Consider the following 13,017-nt stretch of genomic DNA (forward strand, 5'->3'; position numbering starts at 1 on the left):
AGTGCCGCCAGTAATTTATCTAAAACATATATCTAAAACATAAATGGATCATGTCATTCTCTTGCTTAATATACTTCCATTGCTCCCCCACTGGCTTCAAGACGCAGATGCAAATTATATGGCAAGGCTACTATAGCCTTATCACACCTCTGATGCTCTCCCACAGACTATGAGCAAGGACATGTATTGTTTATCTTATCTCAAGTGCCCAGCACAGTACCAGGAACACTGATGGTGCTCCATGAATGCAGAATGAAATCAATCGATAGATTGAAACAACTAAGTAGAAGACTAAATTCCAGTGTGATAACTCAAAAATATCAGATGTAAAGGCAACAAAGCAAGATTTTTGCACAAGACTCTTACTTTCCTCTTTTGGAAGCAACCCAAGTCAGGGCTATGCTTGTACTCATGAATGTGACTTAGGATTTGTCACCCAGATTCCACCTGGCAGACAGCCATTCCCCACTTTCTAAAAGAATCACGGGAGGAGGCAGGGAGAGAAATAATGCACATTTCTCTATGCTGTTTCCTGTAAGCAGCTCTGGTTAGGAAGGGAGATATAACACTTGGGTGTAAATGTAACTTAAGGATTCTCCATGGATTCCAAGTGTTCACATTCTCCCTGTCATCTATTAGCAAAGACAACCTAATGCTGGCTATTTTGCTTTATAAAATAACCCAAGAGGTTCAGGGAATTTCTTCAGAACTGCCTCACCAATAGAATGAAAATTGTTACTTCTAGAAGAATTTCCATTAGCCCTTTGAAATCCTTCAACATTCATTAAGGCCAAGGAGTTTTCACCTAATTCAGGCTGATGGGTGTGAGAATCGAGTCTTTCTAGGGAATACAGACTCCCAAATTGTTCGGCTGGTTAGTGAGGAGGGAATTTATTATTCAAAATCAAAGGGAAATGAAAAGAGGCCAACCCAGAATGTCATTATTCTCTTTCATGGGTGGGGGATTGAGTTCCAGATTCATTCTGTCACCTTTACATGACCTCCTTAGCATCTAAAAGCTTCAGGTTGGTACAGCCAGCTAGGTTCTCTAATGTAACAGAATCTGCTTCAGCAAAGCTTATGCTGAGCCATCTCCAGACTCCAGAAATGATAGGCTATAAATTACTGGGTCTCCTATTTGTTATAATGAAGTGTAAGCTAGTGCAGTTCTGAATCACCACTCTAAATACTACTCTGAGTTGTCTGAAGCAAATTTGACTGAAGCCTGGAGGAAACACAAAGCTGAGCTAGATCTGGGATGCATCCACTCTGAGCCTAGCTTTTCTATTCACCTGTGGGTCTAGTCACAGAATCCAATAAGGGATGGGGGAATAAGGCTCCTGGTGTTCCCCGAATATTTGCATCTCTTCCATATTTGGTATCTTCATGTAAAGGAGCTAAACAGCCTAAACCTAAATAACAAAATGATTTACCCTTTACATAGAACCTTCAGAGATCCACCAAACTGCATAGAAGACAGCTAAACAGTCAACCTGGAGGACTAATTGATGAACCATCAATCAGCCAGATTTGAGACCTCATAAAATTCTTGTCAAGGATCTGTCTATATTAACATGAGAGACAAGAACCAACCATTCAAATGAATCAAGCTCTCTTATAAGGCCATATTCTCGTACTGTACCATTTGACAAAGCTGTGGTCTATTATCTATCCTTAAGTCCATTTGCCAATGGCACAGAGCCAGAGCAACCTATTTCCTGGCAGGAAATCAACAGAATGTCCTACTAAACACCACTCTGAAGATGCTGAAACCCATGGGTTACACGAGGAAAGAAAAGATAGAGAATGGGTCAACCAGGTACATGCCATGGCAAAAGCACACTACGCCTCCTCCCCACCCTGCCTAATCCTATGTGGACTGAGCCCAAACTGATTAGATGGACCACAAGCTCTCTAACTGAGGCAGGAACTCAGAACACAGGAAGCAACAGTAAATACTTAAAGACCAGGTAGGTTCTTGATGAGGGAGGAAAGGTTTCAGATAAATGGAATGCTAATAGAACATAGGGCCCAAAGGGGCAGAAGTTAATCTGAGCCCAGGCAAAGCCTGGCTTGCTAGAGTATTAGATGTGCAAGGGCTAGAGTAACTATTCTTGTCAGAGAAACTGGCTCCATTGAAGGCCGCTTGGCATCCAAGGCATAGCATACATACAATTGGCAAAATTCAGTGTCATTGAAGCAAAAGTTTCAGGAACAAGATCATACATGGGGGGTAAAGCAGGAGATTCTCAGAGATAAATCTTTATAAGAGCAAGGCAGAACTTCACAGTGGTTCCTGGAGATCTATTGAGTCTCAGCAAGAGCCTCATACTGGCTATGAGCAGGAACAGGTTGTAATCCCAGGAAAGAAGGTTTGTAAAAGTATTTCAGTCCTAGAGTACAGACTGTGTTCTCTACTAAAAGGATCCAGCCCTTTGGAGAAATGGCTGATTCTATCTATGGCAGGATATAGCACCTGTAACAACTAGCTATGCCAAAAAGCAAGGAAGGCATCAGAGTTCAACAGGGTTGCTGGGTGTGGTGGCCAGCACGCCTGTAATCCAGGCAGCTCAGGAGCCTGAGGCAAAAGGATGGCAAGTTCAAAACCAGGCTCAGCAACTTAGCAAGGCCCTAAGCAACTCAATGAGACACTGTCTCTAAATAAAATACAAAAGAGGGCTGGGGATGTGAATCTGTGGTCAAGTGCCCCTGAGTTCAATACCAGGTACCCTCCCCCCCAAATTTTTTTTCAACAGGGCCATGTCAAAAGGACATGGAGTAGACCTGAGGGACATCTACTAACCTGAGACAATGTGAGCAAACAAAACAATTAATAATGATAGCAATAGGTTGAAACAATGCAAATGCAAAATAATCTATGAGTTCCTGGGTTCAATTACCAGTACGACAAACAAACAAACAAACAAAACCTATGAGCTCACAGTGACATTCAGAAAACAACAATGACAACAACAACAACAAAGTATTGGTCATTAGTGGAGGTTGGCAGATCACTAACTCATTATTCTTAAAAGTAATTTTAGGGCTGGGGTTGTGGCTCAGTGGTAGAGCACTTGCCTAGCATGCATGAGGCCCTGGGTTCGATCCTCAGCACCACATAAAAGTAAATAAATACAAATAAAGATATTTTTTAAAAAGTGTTTTTAAAAAAGTAATTTTAAAAGGAAGATGGGATAAAGAAATTAGGTATTTACCTAGTCTTTCCTGTACAAGGAAGGTGGGCTTGAAGCAGATAAAACAAATTTGGCAATAACTGCTGAATTTGAATGCTGGGTACATGGAGGTTCTCTGTTGTTGTGTGTGTACATTAGAACTCCCTTTTCCTCCAGTCCTAGCCCCAAAACTTCAAGACAGAACCCAAGCCAAGGAGAGAGGAGGATATGAGGAGGAATTTTAGCCCTGATAGGCTGAGCCAATTCAAGGACACAAGGAGGTGCCAAATTGTAGAGGTCTCAGGTTGTCAGCCCTTGATCTGGAGTCCCAGGTCCCATGGCAGCATGGTTTACTAAAGGGTGGATGTGAGGCTGTCGAGAGAACATGCTTTCAGCCATAATTGGCTCGGAACTCAAAAGGGCCTGGTCTTCAGTGAAATACAACAAGATCCAGGCATGAACCCTCACATCTGCAGCCATCTGATTTTTGACAAAAGGGCTAAAAACATATATTGGTGAAAGGACAGCCTCTGCAGCAAACAGTGCTGGGAAAACTTGACTTCCACCTTAAAGAATGAAAGTGGATCCCTTTCTTTCACCCTGTACAAAAATCAACTCAAAATGGATCAAAGACCTTAATGTAAGACTCCAAACTCTGAAACCACTAGAGAAAAAACACAGGGGAAACATTTCAAAACACAGGTTCAGGCAACAGTTTCCTGAACAGAACTCCAATAGCTCGGGAAAAAAAACAGCAAAAATTGACAAATGGGATTACATCAATTTTAAAAAGCATCTGCAAACTGGGTGTGGTGGCACAAGCCTGTAATCCCAGTGGCTTAGGAGGCTGAGGCAAAAGGATTGCGAGTTCAAAGCCAGCCTCAGCAATTTAGCGAGGCCCTAAGTAACTCCGTGAGACCCCATCTTTGAATAAAATATAAAAAAGGGCTGGGAATATGGCTCAGTGGTTAAGCACCCTTGGGTTAAATCCCCAGTAGCAAAAAACAAAAAAGCTTCTGCACACCAATGCAAATAATTAACAAAGTGAAGAGATAGCCTACAGAAAGGGAGAAAATTTTTGCCAGCAAAAATTAATATCCAGAATATATAAAGATCTAAAAAACTGAACACTAAAAGAATAATAAATTCAATCAACCAATGGGCAAATGAACTGGACACTCAAAAGAAGTACAAATGGCTAATAAATAAACGAAAAAAGCTCAACATCTTTAGCCATCAAGGAAATGCAAATCAAAACTACATTGAGCCGGGGTGCAGTGGTGCACGCCTGTAATCCCAGCAGCTCGGGAGGCTGAGGCAGGAGGATTGTGAGTTCAAAGCCAGACTCAGCAAAAACAAGGCACTAGGCAACTCAGTGAGACCCTGTCTCTAAATGAAACCCAAAATAGGATTGGGGATATGGCTCAGTGGTCAAGTGCCCCTGAATTCAATCCCCAATACCAAAAAAAGAAAACCTATGTTGAGACTCCATTTCATTCCAGTCAGAATATCCCTTATCAAGATAACAAATGTTGGGAGAAACCTTCATACGCTGTTGGTAGGAATGTAAATTCTACAGCCACTATGGAAAACAGCATAGAGGATCCTCAAAAAACTAAAAATAAATTTACCATAAGATGTAGTTATCCCACTCCTGGGTACAGATAAAGGAAACAAAGTCAGAATACTATGGAGATGCCTGCATATCCATGTTTATCACGGCAATATTCACAATAGCCAAGTTATGAAATTAGCCTAGATGCCCATCAGCTAATGAATAAAGAAAATGTGATACACATACACACAAACACACACACACACACACACATATCATGGTATATTATTCAGCCACAAAGAACAAACTTATATCATCTGCAGGGAAAAGGATGAAATTGAAGATCATGTTAAGCAAAATAAGATAAATCCAGAAATACAAATATCGCATGTTTTCTCTCATGTGTGGACTCCAGGAGGGGAAAAAAAAAATTGACATAAGAGTAGAGGGGAAGTGTTAGGAAAAGGGAAGAGGACCAAGAAGAGGGAGCAGAGGGAAGGGGAAGTAAGAGAAGGTAATAAGGAGGGTGAAACCAATCAAAGTGTACTTTATATGCATATATGAAATTGTCACAATGAAACCTATTACTTAAACAATTAATATGCATTAATAATTATAATAAAATTGATCGCTGATTTTTAAAAAAGGCCTGGTCTTGAAAATGGAGCCCTTGTGTAGCTTCAATCAAGAGGAGGTGAGGAAATCAAAGATGAGACGAGACAGGTGGCAAGGGCTAACTGAAAAACACAGAGGTTAAGGGTAAAAGTCATGCCAAATCCTGTAGTCTAGACTGCTTTACCAAAAGCACCAACAAAACCTCATCATGCCCCCGGCTCACCTCTATCCACATCTCAAGAGCCACACACAGCACGACCCAAGGGAGCAGCCTGAGGAGAGTGTTCTCCTCAACAGAGGAGCTGAGTATCCAGACACCCAGCCTCAACAGCTCAGTTCAGCCCCTCCCTAACCACCACTCAAGTATCCAGCTCCAAAAACCAGCATCCTGACACCCACTGCCAGACAACTTACACAGCAAAGAGAGATTCATCAAAACAGCAATGCTAGCTGCTATGAAGAGTTTTGTAGGACAATGAAAAGAGGAAAAGCAGATCTCTTGGGTTCTGACAAGGCCTTCAGGACTTTCAAATGCAGAATCCATGCACCTCTGGGGCTGTGGAGATCCAAAGGCAAGTTGACGCCTTCCATCTCCTCGAAGATAAATGAGCAGGCAAGCTGGCCAGAAAACCACTCAGGGCAATACTCTATAAAGAATCTTTATAGGGTCAAAGAGGAATGGGTCTATAGGCTGTGTGTATTCCCAGCAGATTCTGGGGATGATGTCAGAATCCCTTTCCAGATGTGTTTTAACACTGTGGTCACTTGTATTCCTGCCACTGAACGTCACTGCTTGCTAATTTGAAATGATTCCAGCCCGGGCTGACCCCAACTCCCTGGATCTGGTTACCATTAGCTGAGACTATCATCCATTCTGTATCCTTTCAAAGAGCCCTAAAAAGAACTCTTCACCTGCTCTTCCAAGACAAGTAAGAATGTCTGCCAAAGAAACTGGGGAGCTGGGGAAGTAGAATTAAGAGAAAATATAATTAGCATACTACCAAGATAGCAAAAACTGAAGAGAGTAGAGAACTACAGCTCACATTTATTTCCAAAGCTGGGTCAATATCCTTTTGCTGGTATCTAAAAAAAAAAAAAACTTAAAACGGCTACTGGAAAAAAGAAAGAAAGAAAAAAGACCTTTTAGCACAAAAACAAGAATAAGTAAGAATTTGGATTTCTTGGTTATTTACCCTATGGGCTAAAGAATTTCTCTGCTTCTGAGGATCAGGGCACTCAGAATCAATGGCAGAACTTAAGTCAGAATCCAGCACAAAATTGATCACCAAAAACATCAGAGTGAGTCCTCTTGACCTTGAAATTGCTTCTCTAGCTTTTTGTTAAGAAAATACATGAGAACTAAGCCCTTTCACCACCCCATTTGTTTGAACTGTTGGATGTTTGTCTTGTCCAGATCAGTGGCTCCGGTGAATGACTGAGGCCCAGATGGGAGAACCACCCAGGCTGCAGGGGGCTAACATACAACAGTACAAAACCTGAAGATGTAAAAGGAAGAATTCAGCTGACTCTTAAACTCCACTCACCCAACCTTAAAAGAAGAGTCTGAACAGAGTAGGTTCTGGTTCCTAATTCCAGGCCTTATTGTTTCCTTGGTATATTAGAGCATGGCCCTAAATTTTTCTGAACTGTATTTTGCCCACCTAATTTAAGAAATTAAACTGAAATGTATTCTGTAACCCAAGCAAACTGAAGCTCTCTAAATGGGATGGTAATGGTACTCGAGGCACTTGAACTTCCCTTGACCCAAAAGCATTTATTTGAAAGTCAGTATCCCCAAAGTACATTTCAATCTTAACAGGAAAATGTTCAGGCAAATTAGGAAAAGTCCAGAGCTTTTGCTTGAGTAAAACTAGATTCAGTAAAAGTATGAGTTTTGTTGTTGTTGTTTGTTTTGTTTTGTTTTTGCATAAAAAGTATTTTAACAGAGGCTACAGGGAGTGGAATTAAGTATGACACCTTCTTTGTGTATGATCAAAGTGCCTTAAAAACTCAAATTGGGGCACCTTGTATCACAAACCAGATGGCAAGAAATTAAATAAATTTAAGTCTTTTTTATGCCATCCCAATCACATCACGGTCAGTTCACAAACATGTTCCAGCAAATGCTGGAGGAGTCTTTCTCTCTTTAAGAGTCCCCACTCACTGCACCCTATTGAACAAAAGACCTCACGCACTTACAAAGAGGATGGAAATAGGCCAGTTTCAGGACACACGCTGCATGGGGAGAGCTGACTGTCCCGGAGAGCCGACTCAACACCCTTCTGACAACTCCACAATAGAGTGGCTACACACAAATGCTTAAAATAAGGAAGTTCATCAAGAAAATGAACAGTTGGCAAGATCAAGGCTTCTGGTCCAAAGGGCTTGCAGCTGGTCTGGCCATTCATCAAAAAATCTGAATTTAAATGGAAGACACATTCAACTGTGACATGTAATAGAACAACTGGAGCAGCAAAGGCTCTTGATTTTGGTTTCCATTCCACCCTGCACATCTCCTGTTAATGAAAGAGTGAGTGTTTCCGTGGGCACTTTCAGGGCAGTTCCCACTCACACTGGTCAACCTTTCAGTATTTTCCACTCATATTACCGGGTCATTGTCCATCTATACTAAGCTAAAATATGCAGAGAAAAGCTCCTGTTTAGAATCCGGAGAGACACTGTCAAATCTGAAAGGCCATGGACTTCCTCCATCAGGGAACTGAATATAAGAAAGACTATGGAATCAGATGTCAGAATCCTAATTTCAGATTGACCCCTAAGGAGCTTCATGACTTTAGGTAATTCACCTACTTTCTCTGGAGTTTGCTGTTCTTCTATCAATAATGAGAGAAGGAGACCAAATGATCTCTCAGATCCCTTTCAATCCATCCTTTGACTTTTTAACTAAAGAGCAATATTAATAAGGCTAACAAGGGATTTTAAAGCCCACAGAAGCCATTGGGATTATTTTTTTAATAAAAACTCTATTCCACACAGACAGAGCCATTCTGACCACATCTTCTCTATACCAACTGTCATACAGATGTGTTGCACCACTGGTCCAAGAGGCCCCTTCTACAGAGGACACTAAGTAAGTGTAATAAGCTGATTTATTTACTCAATCAACAGCTATTTACTAAGTGCCTTAGGGATATAGTAGGATGAAACAGACAAAATCCTTTCCCTTAGGGAGCTTACAGTCAAGTGAATGTCAGACATTAATCAAATAGGAAATGTGAGGTGGAGGTACATTTTATAAAAAACAATCAGGAAGGCCTTGTCAATAAGGTGACTTTTATGTACAGATCCAAGAGAGTGAGGAATGAAGCTATGCAGATACTTGAGGAAGAATGTTCCAGACAGAAGAAACAGCAGGGCCCTGAAACAAGACTGGGCCAAGCATGGCCGCCATGTTGAAGGAAACACAATGAGCCCAATGTTGATGAAGAGTGTGACAGGGAGAGCACTAAGAGCAAAGTCTCATGGGGAGCAGGGGCAGGAGCCTATAGGAGATGCAAAGCCACCGGGAGGTTTAAACAGGAGAAACAGGATCTGAGGTTCATTTTTAAAGGATTGCTTGAGCTGTGTGTTGAGAATATGCTGAAGGGGGCACAAATGGAAGCAAGGAAACCAGTTAGGAGGCAACCAAAATAATCCAGGTGAGAGATGATGGCAGCTGGGCCCAGGGTAACAGCAGAAAGGAGAGATGAAGGACAGTCAGAGTCTGGGATATATCCTCAAGTATAATCAACAGGGCAACATCAGACAGAATCTTGGAAAATTCTACTGCAGAATCAATGAAGCTAAATGACAATCAATTCCAACATCTGCTGTGAAATCCTGGGAAAAGGCAGTTATTCATCTGTCACCCAGTGTCCAACACAGTACCTGGCACACAATGGATAGATGGAAAGTGTTGAATGAGTAAATACGGAACTGAATACATTACAAACCAAAAGACCTGCAGTTGCATAGGTCATTAGGATACCCAAAACCATTTGGTACTAGAACACATTTTACTAGCAATGAATCCCCTCCTCTGGGTAAACCTCTCTCTTTTTGTAAAAGGTCGTCCCTTATAACGCATTTCACAGTAGTAAGCTGTGAAGCTGCCAGAAAAATTCACATAAATACAACTGAGAAACTAAACAACTGGGCCATTTCCCTAAGAGGCCATATGCAGTCACCAAAGCTCACATTACCTCAACACCTCCCAGCTTCAACACAGGAGAAGTGTTTCACGAGTAAGTTCATGTTTCACAAAGTTCTGAGTCATGAGGACAACCAAAAAGATATGTTTGTGAATAATGTTATTATTATAACCAGCAAGGAATAACAAAAGCCAAATCTGAACTATTCTGCAGGAGAGACCATGGGCTATTATTCTTCAATGTGCTCCATTTCCTCTATGAAGTTAAAAACAGGAATTTCTAGGTTCTTTTCCCAATAGCTCTACTCTGAGCAAGGTGACAATCCCTAACCACTGGAGCTCCTCTGCCAGTATAAGTCTTTGGAGCCCCAAAGTTCTTAACCCACAGAGACTGACCTCATGCAGAGGGTACAGAAAATTCAACATCAGGGAGAAATAACAATAAAGGTGTGTTATAAACTTACATTCTGGTAGCAGTTGTTTCAGCTAAATCATTGACCATCTTGAAGGGCTAAATTAAAACCAACATTAATCAGGAAGTAGGTGCAAAAAAAAAATCTTATTTACCAAAACAGAAAAAGGAGGAAGAAGGACAAGACATGTAAAATGGCTGAGAACAAATTACACGGAAAGGGAAGCTGTGACATTTGGAAGACCAAATCCTAGACAGATTCATCAGCTGAGTTGGAAATCATTTGATGTGACCTTGGACTAATTGTTTAACTTCTGTGCCTCTGTCTCCCATCTGTGCCTGAGTCTCCCACTCACTGTAAAGGAGAGCAAATGATTTCAGCCCCCTCCTATCTTAACAGGGATGTTCTGCAGCTGAGATCATGTCTCTGGAAGCTCCAGGGATTCCCTGGGGAAAGGCACTCCATAAACATGGACATGGTTTTTAGTAAGATAATTAAGAATCAGGCTGCTTTTGGAAACACCCTCACAGTATGATGGCTCTTTCTCCCCAGCATCACTGGTTTCAGAGTCAGGCAACCTAAATATGCTCAGATAATATGCAAACACAGGAATGGGGCAAGCCTCTTTGCAGATAATGTCAGGATTCCTAGATGTGAATGCATAATGAATACATTCAGGTGTTTAATAATAAACATTTAGTGATTCTTTTAAATCACCAGTATCTCCCCTGAAATGAACACACTGTTGACCATCTAGGAGGAGAGATGCATGTGAAGAATGAAGTAGTAGAAGGCCCATGATGGTGACCCCTGGGCAAGTTCTGACCTCAATTTCTACCTCTTTTATAGATCTAACAAGACTGAGGATTAAATGAGGTAACATGGGAAATACTGCTGGCACAGCCCTGGCTCAAAGAAGCAAAATTGTTAAGTGCTAAAGCTCTCCTCCCTCACAGGAGTCCACTCAGTAAATGAGTGCTGTTAATCCTTTAATCACAGATCCCAGGGAAAATAAAACAGGAAAGGTTCACCCATAAATATCTTATCTGCCTTTATTCCCTTATAACCGTTTGAGAAGAGCAGAGTAAACAGGCCAAACTTTAATTAGGATCATAACATGGGATGTCCCAGGTAAGCCAGGCTTATGACCTCCAGACAATTAGGAGGAGACTGGTTTTTAATAGTCTACTCCATACCAGTGGAGTCAATGACAGAAGCAGACCCAGGCCTTTGTCCCAGCTTCCCAAAGAAATCCATTAGCCAGGCACACATGGCTCCAGTGGGATGTGGGGTCAGAGGCTTTCTATTCCGGCCATTGTGGTCTAAAAATAGAGTCCCCAGCACAGGGCAAATGGACTCACAAGGATTGTGTTCATCTACTATCCAAGTTACCATCTGAGGACTATTTAAAGCAATGAGGCCAAAAAGCCCCGCTATGAACAGGAGGACTGACTGACCAGGGGAAATAGGCAGGGTGTGTTTTTAAAATAGTTCTACAACTTAGAAGTATACTGCCACTTATAGAGCCCCAACTTGGGCCCCAGGATCTTGAAATGCACAACCATCATCACCAGCTCAAATATCTTACTTGGCTCCCTATCAACCACTGAGCAAGGAAGGCCAAGTTCATTTTACCTATGGAAAAGTGGAAAACATGGAGGAACAGGTTTCCACACTATCAAGTTCATTGCTAATAACAGAAACAAACTACAGCTGACTGTGCTTCCAGGTACCAGTCCCTTTTCACTTTGGTTCTAATTTCACAACCTCCCTGCAGGATGAGCAGTTATTTTGTTCACATTTTACAATAAGAACACTGAAATTCTTGGAGTAAGACAAAGCAACTTACTTTTGTGATCTAATTTACATGTGGCACTGCCAGGATTCGAACCCAGGTCTCTTTGGAGCCAGAGCTTTTTGTTAGGGTTGGGTTTTTTTTTTATTTAAAAAAAATTTTTTTATAGTTGTAAATGGACAGCATGCCTTTATTTTATTTATTTTTGAATGCGGTGCTAAGGTTTGAACCTAGTGCTTCACACATACTAGGCAAGCACTCTGCCGCTAAGCTACAGCCCTAGCCCCTTGTTAGGGGTTATGGATGTAATTAGATCATGCTGCTTCTCTTGGTTTCTCTTTGCTGATTTAAGAATAAAAGGAACCTATAATCCAAAGCCATACTAAACATCAGATCTTATGCCTTATTATCAAGGTCATCAATTTGGTGAGCAAAGAGAATTAAGTAGTCCAAGACCAACAGCAGAGTCTTTAGAGACAGAAATCAAACCATAATTCCAATTAGCTAGACAAAACAGATAAATTCCACATCAAAAGAATCTTCACTGGAAAAAAACAGGTGACGTGGAGCCCCTGAAAAAACTTTATCTCATTATTTCTCCTGTTCTGACACCCCTACACTCCAACTATTTTCATATATAGTCATCCCTGGTTTTTGGTACCCTTAGGGATACCAAAATACAAGAATGCTCAAGTCTCAAGTGAAATGGCATAGTATTTGCATATAACCTATCACATCTTCCCATGTACATTTATTCATCTCTAAATTACTTATAATCCCTAATGCAATGTAAATGATATGTGAATAGTTGTTATACTACATGGTTTAGGGAACAATGGAAAAAAGACTGAGGATCTGTGAAATGGCAGGAGGTTACAACATCTCTGCAATCTCATGAATTCAATGTAGTGCCGCACACAGCAAATTCAAATTTTGCTTCTTGGAACTTTCTGGAAAATTTTTTCCCATATATTTTTATCAATTTTGGTTGAATATGGAAATATAGAACTCATGGATACAGAAGGCTGATTCAGCATCTTGCTGTCACTAATACAAAACCAAGTTCTTGAGATTGCAATAGTATGAAGATTTTTATCTTGCAAAGCCATTTTCCTAACTGACCTCTTTACTGCATACCTTTTGTCAAATTTCAATTTTCCCAGAATACATCTAAACTGACAGTTCTAGGCCTTACCATTTAAAATATAAGTGATCAGAATTTGTCAGATCAGAACAAGATCAATCCTCTAGCCCTTTTGCTGCCATGTCTCTTACAGAACCCACAAGCACACTACCACTGAGCCACATCCCCAGTC

The 13,017-nt window shown here is 41.1% G+C and overlaps 1 protein-coding gene and 1 non-coding gene across 9 annotated transcripts in view; one reads left to right on the forward strand and one right to left on the reverse strand.

Annotated features, from left to right (window-relative positions):
• Srgap2 (SLIT-ROBO Rho GTPase activating protein 2) overlaps window positions 1-13,017 on the reverse strand; it is a 242,435-nt gene that overhangs the window by 190,029 nt on the left and 39,389 nt on the right. The gene's annotated exons all lie outside the window — the stretch shown is intronic.
• On the forward strand, window positions 3,048-3,120 carry Trnaa-agc. The gene has a single exon. It is a non-coding gene; the product is annotated as a tRNA-Ala (tRNA).

Source organism: Marmota marmota, unplaced genomic scaffold (assembly GCF_001458135.2).
Source record: "Marmota marmota marmota unplaced genomic scaffold, marMar, whole genome shotgun sequence".
Taxonomy (NCBI): Eukaryota; Metazoa; Chordata; class Mammalia; order Rodentia; family Sciuridae; genus Marmota; species Marmota marmota.